Here is a 10,418-nt window from a genome sequence, read left to right on the forward strand (position 1 = left end):
AAAAAAAAAAGAAAATCTTCTTGTTGTATTTGTGTAATGATAGCTTTTAAAGGAACCCCTTACAAGAGCATGAATGCTTCATTTGTAAATAATGTCCCAAGAGGCTTTTGGTGTAAAACAATTGTATTGATAGCTGTTTGCTTCTTCTTCCTTTGGTTCTTTTGTTTTGGTTTTTATGTTACAGTACAATACTTCCAGCTCCACGGTAGGCAAGAAAGAGGTAGCATCTTACTAGCTTCATTTATGTTAGCTTTCAAAAACACATTTAAATAACTGAGAACTCGCGAAGAAAAAAAAAAAGTAAATATCATGTGACTTGTTTTATCTACTTGTTAGATATGCAGAGGTTGCCGGCATGCTTTTTTGGCTCCTACACCAATATCATTCTTTGTTCTTCTTCTTTAATTCTTTTTTTTTTCTGTTTTTTTTTTTTTTTCTGTTTATGTTAATAGCTTTAGTATACCATTCAGTTTTTGCACTTTGCAACTATACAAGGGGGATGTGTAATATTATTACAAGGAGAACGTTTGCAATGGTGGGTTTCTGCGATTGATGTTCGGGGGTCAAAGATGGCTACAGTGTCATAGGAAATGACTGTACCTTTAGCATTTGTGCTAATTCTTTTTTTTTTTGTTTTTTTTTTTGCACGTGTTCTGTTTCAAAAAAAGATATTTCACGACAGAAGAGACAACCCTCGTTTAGTCTTGAATGAAACCCAGCATCTAAGCCCATGACTTAAAATCGTATTCAGAAAGTGTTCCTACGTTCAAAGTATTAACCTCTTACCAAACACAATACATGACTGAATACAGACTGCTGTTTGTTCGTTTTTAAAACGCAGACAATTCAAGTATTACGGTATTTGTTTTTGTATTTTTTCGTTGGAGGAGTATCCAGTGTATGAGTGTATGGCTGTAAAGTATTATCACAATAATTAGCTCAGAGGTAAAGTAGGCGAATATTTCTACTGCATGTGGTATCTGTGTGACCTGACCTACAAAGGTTCTCATGACAACAGTTGGTGCGTGTTTTCTTCAAATTGCAATGCAAAAAATGGGCATCCTTACGAAAAGTCTTTGTGAATGTCACAAAAAAAAGATAAAGAAATAGTCCTTCAACTGTGACCAAAATAAGAGGAAGTGTCGACTTAAAAATAAATATTTTTCAGCATTCAGTTGTACTTACACCCCTTGAATGAATATGATGCACTTGAGTCTTAAGCCTTTTTGCTGTGAATTTCCCGGCATTGGTTTTGCATTATTTAGCGTCAGCTACAAACTTCGCAATCTGTGAAATGGCACCATTGCCTGGCTGTTCTTGTGAGTTATTTAGAGTCATTTTCCATGTTTCCATAAAAATTATCTTAAAGGTACAAATATTTCCGATAACTGGGCACAGTAGCCAGGGGAAAAAGGGGTATTTATTAGTAGGGTGATGTTATCTTGATGCAGATGTCTTGTCCGATATTGAATTCCTTTTTGTAAAAAAAAAAAAAAAAAAAAAATGAAAAGAAGAGAGAAATTGGTCTTCATTTTGAGTCTGTACCGGACGGTAATCATCGTGATGTCATTAAGTGTTACTATGGACAGGAAAGGAAGGCTCCTCTTTCTCAGTTGGTGCATCTGTCAGAGGGACGAGAACACACAGTGTTACATAGAATACAGTATTCCCACCCCGCTATACCAGATCTATGAGAATGTTGAACATTAGTTTTATTACTTTTGGAGTATTTACAATAGACGTGACCGTATAATTGAGACATGTTGGTGGGCACTAACTACTTCTCCTTCCCCTCTCGTCTCTTTTCGAGACTCCACCTCCGTGACCCTGGCAGTACTCACTCCTCTTTTTCTATCTGAAGAGAGAGAGAGAGAGAGAGAGAGAGAGAAAGAGCTGAGGCTGATGGAAAGGTTGTGGAGGTGGAGGCTGACTGGGAGAGGAGAGGGGATGACAGGGGGATCATTAAAAATGTGCTGTAGCGCCGTACCTGGAGGCGTCCCTTCCATTCCGCCACTGATCTGTCTCATAACTCACTTGTCACTCCCGCTACTACTGCCAGACGAGAATGTTGCTGACAAGAGGGTGACACCGACCAGAGAGAGAAAGAAAGAGAGAGAGAAAGAGAGAAAGAGAGAGAGATCCAAACCACCCCTCCCGGGCTCCTCTCTCTCTCTGTCTCTCTCTCTGTGTCTCTCTCTTCCTTCCCCTTCTCTCCTGCTCTGCCTCCGAGCCTAGTCTCTTCTTAACAACTCCCCTCCCTCCCATAGCCCCCCGCCCCCCACCCCACTCACACGCCTCTTACGCTCCACCCCACCCCCCAACCAACCAACGTTGCGAAGGGGGTTCTATAGGGACAGAGACTAATAACGTGCGCTTAAGTTCACCGGACGGCCACGCCGTAGAAGAAGGGTGTGTAATTGCCTGTTTATCCCGAGCGAAGGCAGAGCGGTGGAGAGGAACCCTGGGGTTTAGTCCCCGGTGGAGCTCCGAGGCGCTGGCTCCCCCCCCCCCCCCGCCCCCCTCCTCCTTCACTCGGCCCCGGGCCCAGCCGGCCAAATACAAAAGTTGTCACTCCAGGAACCCCTGCTGACAGCTGTCTCTCTCTCGCTCTCTCCCTCACACACACACACACACACACTCAAACACGGTCCCACTAACAGGCCATGTTGGATGACAGCAACAAGAGAACTTGTTAACCTTTGGTGATGGAGGGGACATGGGCAGAGAGAGAGAGAGAGAGAGGGTAAGATTAGTTGTGAGAGAGAAAGGCTCATCCCCCCCCCAGTCACACCATCGGAAATTAAGCAACCTGTCCACCTAGCGTTAGCTCTGTAGCCCCCGCTACAGCAGACCACACTAACATTTCATTAGGGAGAAAAGTGTGAAGTAGCATTGAATTGGACAGTAATGGAATGCATTGACCGCTTGAGACCCCCCCCCCCCCCACTCTCCTGTCAGTTGCGCCGACTTGAATCACTGTACCTAAAGAATACAACGTTTAAAAAACAAAACTAAAAAAGACACAGAAATGGAAATATGCCCACAAAAGTCCAATCAGCTTGTTTTGGAACTGACCCACAGTACACAGAGAAATGTGAGAATACCATGTAATGTTCCGAGAGAGAGAGGGAGAGGGAGAGAGAGAGAGTAGTCTTAATGACGCTGCTACAGGCAGTGACCTGAGTCTCCCCCGTGCTCACGCACAACCTGATCTGAGGAGAAATAACAACGCATCAGACCTGAAACTCAAACATTCCTCGTGTCCTAACCAATGTGGATTTCTCCAAGCAGTGGCCTCAGTCGGGGAGACGTGTGTGTGTGTGTGTGTGTGTGCGATTATATATGTGTGTGTGTGTGTGTGTGTGTGTGTGGTGTGTGTGTCTGTCTGTCGTGTGTGTGTGTGTGTATATCTCTGCCAGAGAGAGAGAGAAAGCGAGAGTTGTAGAGTTTGGATTCCCTTAATGACTGCTCCTCGTCCCAAACCACTCGGTCTCTCTCTCTCCCACTCCTCCGCCATGCCAGCACGCCGTGAGAGCCATGAGCTCCGAGACGTTGTAAATGAGCTGAGAAAACTGCCCTGACACGCAAAAGACTGTCCAGAGAGAGAGAGACAGGAGAGGAGAGGGAGAGAGAGACAGGAGAGGAGAGAGAGAGACAGGAGAGGAGGGAGAGAGAGACAGGAGAGGAGAGGAGAGGGGAGGAGAGGGGAGGGGAGGGAACGGGCTGAGAGAGAGTGGTCTGGCTGGGGCCTCGCGGCAGTCACTTAACAAGGCGGGCGGGAGAAAGAGAGAGAGAGAGAGAGAGAGAGAGTGTGAGCGCGCAGGGCCTGGGCTCCCCAGGACACCGCGCCAGCCTCTTGATTGCCTGCTGGAAAGCGATCGAGCCCTCCTTCACTTTTCCACTCTTCTCTCTCTCCCTCCTTCCTACTCCAGAGAAATGACCGTCGATTTTCTCTCCTATCCTTCTCTCCTCTCCTCTGCCCTTGGCCGACTCTTCCCTACTCTTTCTTTCTCTCTCTCTCTCCCAGGGCAGTCAGTACCCTGTGGCCAGGCCTGGAGGGTCCTGGGGACCATTACTGTCCAACCCTGGCCCCAGGAGCAGCCTCTTAAAAACCCTCCCTGGCCCAGCCTGCCTGAGTGAGCCTTTAATATTTGATCAGGGGGACTAGCGAGCGTCCGCTCCTCCATAATTCTCCATAACAAGAGAGAGAGAGAGAGAGAGAGAGAGAGAAGGATGACAATAGAGCAGGTGGTGTCCACTGACCCATTAATGATGGCAGGCCCGTGTCCACTTTGTTTAAGTCACAGAAGAGCAATGGTGGGGGGGGGGGGGGGGGGGTTACAAGCTGTCTGGTAAACATTGTTCACAAGACTTGAAAAAACGTGGCGAGGCTCAATAGACATGTTGGTAGATGGTTTTATACCCACGCTTTAGTCTTAAATATTGTGTGAGATGTTATGGTCGATTTAGTCTCATAACCGTAATAACTGGTAATTGCATAAAATGTAAAACAAAACAAAAGAAAAATGTAATTCTTCTATTTTGGCAAAAAATATCTCACAATCCAGACCATTACAGCAAAGTGAAACAAAAATATTTACCAACATGCCAATCTTAATTTCATAGTCTTACCACAAAGGATAAATAAGCTTGAAGACCTTATGTGAATACGTTATTTTGTTTGTTTTCGTTTTGTTTACAATGATGTTTCCGTGTAGCCGTCTGGTTTGTTTTGTGCTCAACACTGACGTTACCATCCTGCCACTCAGAGGCCTGCATCTCGATAAACAACCTCTTCTTTTCCGCTGGCAAAGCACAGCATTCGCTACAGAGTCACATGGCAAAGTACCTCTACATCAGGGGGGAGCTTGCATCTCTTCTCATTTTATAACGGTGACATTGGTAGATTCACGAATACTCCATGTGCCCTGAACAGTATTTCCCCATTAACAGACAGGGGAGGAAATAAGAATAAGGTCCTCTTTTTTTAATTGATTTTTTTATTTTTTGCTTTCCTTGTAATTTTTTTTTTCTTTTCTGTATCATAACTGTCTATGGTTTTTGCATAAAATGCATAAGGGTTTTTGGGATGTAAATGGAATTTTATTCATATTTTGTCCAAATACCTCTTGTAATTTGTATCAGAATTCTTGTACAATTTTTATATTAAAGATTTATCAGTCACTGGCAATTTTGATGTCGCGTACCTCTTTGAAAGGGACTTAAATAGCGGTTTAGTGAGTCGTGCATTTGTTGGGATGTGGCTGTCCTCTGTGTAGAGGTGAAGGGAGGACATTTTGTCTGTGGCTTAGATTGAACATGGAGGCACAGGGGCAGTCTGTCAATCAAACCTGGTCCGACAAGAACGCACGATTTCAGCAGGTTTTACTGGGCCCCTTTTAATTAGCCGATGATAAAAATCATTGGGGAAAAGGCTATCTTGACCAATTAGTGGACGATTAGATTAATGGAGTCATTTAAAGATGTACTGGCATTAACACTAGGAGTTTCTGGTCTTACCGTATTACTGCGAGGGTCAGCAGAGGACTTGATTGGCACGGTCTGAGCTTCATGCCTGTGTGTATTCAGAGACATGCTACAGTAGTTATTTCAGACAGTAAAATACTGTCTCTGAAAATATTCTGGAAGATATTGGCTTGTGTATAATCCAATACAACTCTTTCACCACAGAGTAAGACCAACTACTATAAGTTATTATAATACAATTATTAAATAATATATATATTTTTTTTTTAAATGTTGTGAGACACAACAAGGAAAAAACCTCTTCAAAATACCTGGCATTCTATCGAATGGTAAGTTATTACATTATACTCTCGACCACATATAAATTATTCTCTCTACCACAATGGGATGAATTTAACAATACCATTTCTTTGTTCCCTGTAGATGCATGCTATGTGAAAACTACTTAATATGTGATCACCAGTAATTATGTTTTGGCTTCACTTGGTGTGGTATTGATTTGTTCTGTGTCAGATTTCTAACAAACTGTGCAACTGGAAATGATGATGATTATCATGGGTTACATAAAAACAGTATAACACACAGGTTCGGATTCCAATCAGACCAACAGTCAAACAATAGGCTACGCAAAAACAACGAGGAACAAAGCAATAAAAAAAAAGGGAGGAAAAAAAAAAGAAGAAAAGAAAAGCAGAAAACTGAACCGACAGTCAAGTGAGCGTCCGCCTCCGTCTGAGTAAAGGGAACGGCGTTCGCTCTGACATCATTAGCCCACGGTGGCGCTCGTGTTACAAAAATTGATACGAGCGCGACGTCAATGTCATGTTTGCTTTGGGTAACGCAACGGGCAACACAACAAGCCCCTGACCCGGTCCCTGCGCTGACGGTGAAGAAAGGATGACCGAAGGCCTTACGATTGACCTCGAATTAGACGCCATCTCTCTCTCTGTCACACGCCCGCCCGCCCGCCCGCCGTCCTCATCCCCTCTGCTGTCGATACGCAGACCGGCCTGCCCCCCCACCCCACCCGTGGCAGAATAATAGAGTTGGGTGGGTATTGATTATTCCAGAGAGGAGTGGGGAGGGGGAGCACAGGGAAGGGAGGGGGGGGGGGGGGGGGGGTAGTTAAAGATATTTCCCCACAGCACACACACACACACACACCCCCGGCGGTGACGGCTCTCACCAGGGACCCTCTGAGCTGCCCGCCAGCGGCCCATCCGCTACATAACTTAGCGTGTTCGGAGGGGGGGGGGAGGGGGGGGAGATGGGCATCGATTGGCCTGACAAACACACCGCCCCTCAGCTGACCTTTGGAGAGGGAGAGGAGAGAACGCCACGGAGGAGCCGCCGATGGACGTCAGGGACGGGCTGTCTTCTCTGTCTGTCTGTCTGTCTGTGTTCTCTGTCTGTCTGTGTCTGTCTGTCTGTCCCCCTGCTTGTCTGTCTTCCTGCCTGTCTGTCTGCCTGCCTGCCTGCCTGTCTGTCTGTCCAGTTTGTCACTGATGGGCAAGATTTGTAATTACTCCAGTGTCAGTCCACCAGTCCACCTCAGAGACTGGGGGCTTCCGTCAACGGGGGGGGGATTGTTTTTCACTTGGTTAGAAGCGGTGCAGGTGTTCCATTAAAGAGCCTATTCATACACACAGACTGACCAAGAACAACTCGCCTTACAATATCGCTAATTGAAGTCATAGACGCGACATATGTACAAAATGGGGTTCCTGATGTGTGACCATGTAAGGTCGTGCTCCAAACCAGAAAAACACAGCTCACCGGATTCGCTGAGTGCAGATTTGGAAGGAAGTCGACCCGAATAGACAAGTGGCCCCTAACCTAGAGGTCCCTGCTGGTCGGTGCAGGAGTCCGGGGGTGAGAGAGAGGGAAGAAAGAGAGAGAGAGAGAGAGAGAGGGAGAGGGGAGAGCATGACAGGAGCTGTCTGTTCAGCAGGACTGTCATAATTAGGGCCAGCCTTGCCTCTCCTTTTAGAGGAGCACTTCATCAGGGGTGACAAGAGCAGGAGGGGAACATCTGCCACCGGGAGGTAAGAGCCACCGTGGGCATGCAGCCTCAGCGACACAGGAGAGATGTGTGTGTGTGTGTGTTTGGGTGGTTGGGTGTGAGAGTGTGTGTCTACAATACCAGATATATTTGTGTGTGTGTGCATGCCCTCTAAAATACCAGATATATTAGTGTGTGTGTGTGTGCGTGTGCGTTTTCTACAATACTATACATATATTAGTTCAACATTACTTTTATTTGTGTGTGTGTGGGTGTCTCTACAATACCAGATATATTAGTGTGTGTGTGTGTGTGTATGGGTGTGAGAGTGTGTGTGTGTGTGTGTGTGTCTACAATACCAGATATATTAGTGTGCGTGTGCATGCGCGCGCTCCACATATATATTAGTTCAACATTACTTTTATCTTGAGTGTGTTTTTGAAGAGGAACTGAAACCGACACGGTATGTGATCCTTTTCCAAATGCTGAGAGTCTTTCAGAGGAACAGGAGTGTTTCAGATCAAGGGTGAAACAAATTAAGGCCAAAATACCTCTGATCCATATTTTATCACCACATTTGAAAGGAATGAAAAAATGCTAGGTTAACCTGTGTGTGTATGCGCACGCGCACACACGCACACACACAGTCCCTCACCCATTCCTAATTATTTGGCAGAGACCCTACATCGCGAGGAACAATTACCCTTCATTGAGCGCTAATTGATTTTAATTGCGTTCTGTAATTGGAGAGAAAATTACCAGAATTAAGAGAAGCAGAAAAACGCTTTTCAGTGCCTCTGTTTGGTCCCTGAGACCCACTGCAGCCTCTGCTGCATCACACCGCCTGGAAACCCTCCTGTCTGAAAGACATCAAGCAGTAAATGTCCCTCCTTTATAAAAAAAAAAAAAAAAACAGTAAAAAATATATATAAATAAATATATCGAGACAAATAGGGGTGAAGAGGAGAAAAGAGGAGCGGCCATAAATCTTAGTCAAGTGTTTGGGGGAATGGTGTGCGGACACTACTAAAGCAGACCGGGGCGACTCCCTGAGTTTCCTTATAAAAACTCATTTCTGGTAACGTGAACCCTGGCGAGGATGGGGCTTGTCAACGTATTAGACTTTTTACTGGGCCGTATCGATTCTGTTCTACACCAGTGAGGGCTGCAAGCCTGGCTAATGCTATTGACCACCCATCAGTCTTGTCCAGAAGTGTGGAGGCATGCAGGTCTTTCTCTGAGGTTGAACAGAAGAAGGGGGGGGGAGAGAGAGAGAGAGAGAGAGAGAGAGAAGGAAGAAGGGAGGGAAGGAGAGAGAGGGAGGAGAGAGAGGGGAGGAAAAAAAAACATCAATGGACAGTGATGGAGAGCAGAGAGCGGGGCGAAGATGCAAGCACAGCAGACACACTCAGACCCTGTCCATGGTTTGGGAACACTAAATTAGAAAAAAGACAAAAGGGATGAGAGAGGGAGAAACTGTAAACAGCCGCATCGATCCAACTAGCGTTTGGCAAATCAAACCATTACAGCCGCGCCCGCGGTAACGGGGGGGCGGGGAGGGGGGGAGGGGGTAGAGGTTGGAAGGAGCTGTGGACTGCTGTAGCCTATGTGGACCCCCACTGGGTAGGGTAGAACCTCGAGAAACTTTACACCTGCACACATTGTTTTGCCTGTATGCTCTTTTTGATGTGTCGGACTTTCAGGAAAAGTAGTGTTCAAACTTTCTCTCCTTCAAGGCGCTCCGGTGCTACTCTAGCTGAACGCCGCCGTATCTATAGCGATGGACTAAACGTGATGGACGGGGGTTCAAACATGGGTCTCCCAGGTGAAAGACCCAAGTGTCGACTGTACCGTCAGTCTAAGACATACTCATGTCATGTTCTGAGGGTGAACCTGTCTCAGACAGGGCTACCTCATCATGAGGGCATGGTTCCAGACCACCTCCGCTATATACAGTCTGGTCAGGAAGGAGTTAACTCCTTCCTGGTTGAGAAAAAAAAAAAAAAAAGCCCTCTGGAAACCCAGGGACAGAAGGAAAGCTGAACTCATCACAAACCTCCTCTCCTGGCGTGGGCTGTAGCGGCACAGCTCGCCGTAATGACCCCAACAAGACGGGAATCCCTGTTAATTAAAATGAAGGGAGATCAGTTAAGCAGATGGTTTGCCGACAAATATTCGGGGGAAATAGAATGTTTAATGGTCTGTGGACTTATCGCGCCTTATTTTTTTCCAGCGCAAAGCCCGGGCCCCCAAAAACTGATAAACAGGACCGGGAGCCGTGTTAATCAACCTTTAGAACCTTTAAAGCCAGAGATAAGGAATAATTCGGGATCTTTGTAAATTAGCTTGAGATGCAGTGGGCTAAGACTCCGGACGCCGGTGCACTCAGGCCAGACTAGCTGAGAAAGAGGGGAGGGAGGAATTCTATCAGTGTAATAGTCTAGGTGCCAAGGTGGGGAAGTTTGGGGAGGTGGATGGGGGGTTAGTACTTTATTTCATTGGAAAAAAAATAGGATTTTTTCAGACTTTCTCTTGCTTTTTTATTCCCCTTGTGGTTTGACCCCCTTCCCACCGCCCTCACGCTGCTGCAGCCTCTTATCAGTGACACAGGAGAGCCACCCCACGTCTGTGAAATTATCTAAACAGGAAGGCAGAGAATCGGCTGGCCCCTGCCGGTGGCCTGTCTGAACAGGTTAACGGGGGCCTTCGCCGTTTTTCAGTGGGGCACAGGCGGGGGCAAGGCTGTGTTTACGTTGGAGATGAGAGGTTGTGGACTGGAGCGGTCCCACGATCCCCCCCCCCCCCCGTCAAAGATGTGCTCGCAATGTCATCGGAATGTTTGTTATTGTGCTTCTTTTCTTTACAGGATGACTTTCCGACAACTACCAAAACACATATAGGAATTCACTAAATGTTGGAATGGGTTTTC

The sequence above is a fragment of the Argentina silus genome, assembly GCF_951799395.1.
Source record: "Argentina silus genome assembly, chromosome: 21".
In the NCBI taxonomy this organism is placed as follows: Eukaryota; Metazoa; Chordata; class Actinopteri; order Argentiniformes; family Argentinidae; genus Argentina; species Argentina silus.